This window comes from Lolium perenne, chromosome 7 (assembly GCF_019359855.2).
Source record: "Lolium perenne isolate Kyuss_39 chromosome 7, Kyuss_2.0, whole genome shotgun sequence".
NCBI classification, from domain to species: Eukaryota; Viridiplantae; Streptophyta; class Magnoliopsida; order Poales; family Poaceae; genus Lolium; species Lolium perenne.
In genome coordinates, this window is record NC_067250.2 from 230,332,106 (window position 1) to 230,337,300 (window position 5,195).

Consider the following 5,195-nt stretch of genomic DNA (forward strand, 5'->3'; position numbering starts at 1 on the left):
TGAGACCAGGTGGCTCACATGGCACATACAAAGGATGGTTACTAGAGGAAGTCCCGAGTAACCAGAACACATGGAAGCTCATAAATTTTAGCCCTTTAGACTAGTCGGGTTACCTTTAGTGTTGTAATAAATTTACAAGAAATTATATGGTGTTTCTCTTTAATTTTGCATGCATGCTTGTCTCGGACTATGGAGATATTAAGAAAATGAATCCTTCGCATGCAAATCCTATTTCTTCTAATTGTTAGGAATCAATGATAGCCATGTGATTAAGAGTTCACTTCACAATATGGTGGCGGTCGACATGTCTTCTCTGTGTTTGTTGTCACATAATACAATTTTATCATCAAGCTAAGAGACAATAGGTGGTATTTAATTTTAAGACACGTGTTCTACACTTTGATGCTCTTGTTCTTTCTATCAAGTTAAGTTTTTGTGTTGGTCCATACGATGGATGCAAAATCCCAGGTGCTTGGTCAATGTCTTTTTTTAGTGATAGTATGTAGTATTTATACCAGTTTCATTCCTTCATCAAAAATTAGTCTTCTAAAATCCTTATAACGGACAATGTTAGGATAGTAGTCGATTGAGTTAATGTATCATCTTCCATGAATTTGCTAGTTGTACGAGACATTTTGGTAAAACCCAAAATGTTACCTCTCATTTGAAGGGTTTGATGACAACTGGAAAACACGGGTTTCTGTAAGAAAAAAAGTATCAGTAGTACTAGTGTACTATTATAAATTTTTATTATTTTGATAATCCTTTGTCACCTAAGATCGATTTTTTTTCTATACGTCAAATTTATTTCTGGAAACCCTTCATAATGAGGATTGACTTGACGTGATGATAAATTTACTTCTAATAGCCTCCTCGTATAAATGAAATTCATTAATAACAATTGAAATAGGTTAATTATAAATTAATTATGGGCCAACTTTCACAAAAGGTCAATTAGAAGTAATTTTTCTTGAAGAAAAAATTGAGCTTATCTTCGGTGTCTAATGGGAGCAGTATTACATCTACATTAAATGGTAGACAAATATAGTATCATATTAGAAGCCTTGAATTAATATTTTCCAAACAAAAGAAAAAGTTGTATTTCCAGGATAGATGCAATAATTTTTTGCTGCTATATTTTCCTTCTCGAGTAGTTTATATATTTCAATATTCCCCACATTGTCATCGCCCTTCATCAAACCATAGTTGCCTCCATAGATCTCAAACTTCAAAGCCATCGATTATTCCAACGTCGAATAATAATAACCCTAAAAACCATGAGAACCGCACTCCTCCTCGTCGCCATTACCACTCTCATTTATGCCGCTGCAGTGCCCGCCACGGCAAACCCCGATGATTGGTCCAAGATTAAGAACATCACCGACCCATACATCCAGGGGCTCGGCAAGTGGCTGGTGACGGAGCACACCAAAATGGGGGCAATGATGGGCTCAAGTTTCAGAAGGTGCTAACGGCGAATATCAAATTAGGAATGGTGTAAGTTATCGGCTTGTCATCGTTGCCATGAGACCAGGTGGCTCACATGGCACATACAAAGGATGGTTACTAGAGGAAGTCCCGAGTAACCAGAACACATGGAAGATCATAAATTTCAGCCCTTTAGACTAGTCGGGTTACCTTTAGTGTTGTAATAAATTTACAAGAAATTATATGGTGTTTCTCTTAAATTTTGCATGCATGCTTCTCTTGGACTATGGAGATATTAAGAAAATGAATCCTCGCATGCAAATCCTATTTCTTCTAATTGTTAGGAATCAATGATAGCCATGTGATTAAGAGTTCACTTCACAATATGGTGGCGGTCGACATGTCTTCTCTGTGTTTGTTGTCACATAATACAATTTTATCATCAAGCTAAGAGACAATAGGTGGTATTTTATTTTAAGACACGTGTTCTACACTTTGATGCTCTTGTTCTTTCTATCAAGTTAAGTTTTTGTGTTGGTCCATACGATGGATGCAAGATCCCAGGTGCTTGGTCAACGTCTTTTTTTAGTGATAGTATGTAGTATTTATACCAGTTTGATTCCTTCATCAAAAATTAGTCTTCCAAAATCCTTATAACGGACAATGTTAGGATAGTAGTCGATTGAGTTAATGTATCATCTTCCATGAATTTGCTAGTTGTATGAGACATTTTGGTAAAACCCAAAATGTTACCTCTCATTTGAAGGGTTTGATGACAACTGGAAAACGCGGGTTTCTGTAAGAAAAAAGTATCAGTAGTACTAGTGTACTATTATAAATTTTTATTATTTTGATAATCCTTTGTCACCTAAGATCGATTTTTTTTTCTACTAGTTGATACCCCGCGCGTTGCTGCGGAAATTATAGAGTAACTTCGTTCAAGACTGAGAAATATAACATTTAAAATGAGAGAATATCATAATTTCTTTGCATATTCTGAAGGAAACATTATGCAAATGGTTAGAATCCCATGCATACTTTGTCTCAGTCATGCAGTGAATTTCCATTTTACTACGCAGTGAAATACCATTTTACTATACTATTAATTGAGAATGGATAAAGTTCAGCTAACTATATGCTACTCAGAAAATCAACTAAATAATAATCAAAAAATCTATATTTTTACAACGAACCAACTGTAACCCAGGCTGTATCCTGCTGGTTTATGTTATATTTGCCAAGTACACTCAATTGGAAACTGGAACACCTCAATAGCAGATGTCTGTATGCATCAGTGCACCTCTCCCAAGACTCTATCCCAGATGATCACTGTTCCATGTAAGCAAGCTTGATTGAAGATGAACAGTCCAACAAAATGTTGCGAAAAAACTGGAGAAAATAAATAAAAAGTAAGTATCAAAATGTGCGAGACTTGGGGCTAAGTTTGTTACGTGGATCTAATAAAAAATAAAAGGAAATATGAAACCGTACATCATGGTTTATGGCAAATCCGGCTCTGCTTGGAGGCCCCATACGACCATCATCCATCGTGTGGAAGAAAGGACTACCTCGGACCTGTTGTGAAGATCAGAATTTAGATGAAACAAAAGCAAAAGAATGACTCAATTTGGTTTCTGGAGCAACCATAACAGATATCTTGGTATTGACTTTCTGATTGACATGTTGGACACACAAATGTTAAAGCTACTAAATAAATCATGTAAATAATGTTATGCTTAAACTTTGTTTGAAATGTGTGTTAGAAAAAAAAATAGAAAGAGCCAATAGGATTGATGCATAACCCGAGTGCATGACCTGAAGGATCTAGCAGGTCCTCTGGTGTTCAGACATGTTGAGCACAGACAAAAACCGATGTTGTGTAATCAAAACGATTTGTTTGAAAGGCTGCAAACAGGGCAAAAAGACCCAAATGGTTAAAAAGAAATTTCTGAATGATGTTAGATACACTGATTTAGCACAGTCTAAATAGCAATCATCAGCTGACTGTTAGCAAACATGAACCATACTGTATGGGAATATGAAAGAGTATTACAGAAATAGATGGGCCTGCCTGAGGTATTGTAACAGGTGACGATTGGAGTTGGCCACATCGTCCTTGCAGAACTCAATGATGGGGTAACCTGAAGAACTTTCCTCCATATCCATGCTAATATAACTTGTAATCTGAAGAGCTGGAACTATTTGAAGATGGGACTACATTGCACCATAATTCTAGGTGATCACGGCAACACTATGTAGAGTAAACAATGGGAACTGTTAGAAGGTGTGTGTTGAGGACATACCGTTTGGAAAAAGATTGATGGACCAGTAAAACTGACCGATGTAGAAATCTGGTTCTCTGACGGAATAGCTGCAACAACATAGAAGAGAACAAACGGATCTGCGTAAAATTTATAGATCATTAGATGATAAAATCAAAGGGATCAAGACATATAAAGAGATCAGACGGATGTTGTGATCGGTTTTTCACATCCCGCAACACCGGTAGACGCAGGCGATGGACAGAGCGAGATGATTATTCAAGAAGAGGCATCTGAGGGGCTTGGTGAAGAGGCGCAACACAGCGGCCTTATACTGCTGGAAGGACGACGGTTTGACATTAATCAATGGAAAAACCTTTCGCATTGCCGCACGGGGAGATGTCAGGTCATAGGACGTTACTAATCCAATTGAGAGAGGAGTAAATGTGAGGCTACGTAGAATATCATAGGGCATTCGGCAGTTTTCGGTGGCGGCGAAGGAACCGTCGTGTGCCTCTTGCGGACAGACGGATCGGCAGCTCTCTATTTTCTTTTGCTTCAGGTTGAGGAGAAGAAACAAACGTGGGCTGGCCTAGAAAGAAAGCCTGGGATCTTTGCAGACACAAAGGAAATCGGGGTGGGCTCCGATCAGATTGCCTTTCCCAGAACCGAACGGGGGCCAAGTTTTGGGCCAGGTAAGAAGAAGTGACGCCCAAGCCCATGCGCGGGGTAGAGATAGCAACCAGCGATGGTGAGAACGTAACGCGGACGAATTAAAGATGACGTGGAGGCACCACAGCTCTCGAAAATCATGTAGCGGGGGATTGCTATTTAGAGATAAAAGATATGTCAAATTTATTTCTGGAAACCCTTCATAATGAGGATTGACTTGACGTGATGATAAATTTACTTCTAATAGCCTCCTCATATAAATGAAATTCATTAATAGCAATTGAAATAGGTTAATTATAAATTAATTATGGGCCAACTTTCACAAAAGGTCAACTAGAAGTAATTTTGCTTGAACAAAAAATTGAGCTTACCTTCGGTGTCTAATGGGAGCAGTATTACATCTACATTAAATGGTAGACAAATATAGTATCATATTCGAAGCCTTGAATTAATATTTTCCAAACAAAAGAAAAAATTGTATTTCCAGGATATATGCAATAATTTTTTGCTGCTATATTTTCCTTCTCGAGTAGTTTATATATTTCAATATTCCCCACATTGTCTTCGCCCTTCATCAAACCATAGTTGCCTCCATAGATCTCAAACTTCAAAGCCATCGATTATTCCAACGTCGAATAATAATAACCCTAAATACCATGAGAACCGCACTCCTCCTCGTCGCCATTACCACTCTCATTTATGCCGCTGCAGTGCCCGCCACGGCAAACCCCGATGATTGGTCCAAGATTAAGAACATCACCGACCCATACATCCAGGGGCTCGGCAAGTGGCTGGTGACGGAGCATACCAAAATGGGGGGCAATGATGGGCTCA

The 5,195-nt window shown here is 38.3% G+C and overlaps 1 long non-coding RNA gene across 1 annotated transcript; it reads right to left on the minus strand.

Annotated features, from left to right (window-relative positions):
- Window positions 1-2,564: 2,564 nt before the first annotated feature.
- Window positions 2,565-4,198, minus strand: LOC127312089 (uncharacterized). The gene is made up of 4 exons (XR_007858152.1): window positions 3,732-4,198; window positions 3,244-3,642; window positions 2,920-3,003; window positions 2,565-2,817 (listed from the first exon to the last, which is right to left on the minus strand). It is a non-coding gene; the product is annotated as an uncharacterized lncRNA (long non-coding RNA).
- Between the last annotated feature and the right edge of the window lie 997 nt (window positions 4,199-5,195).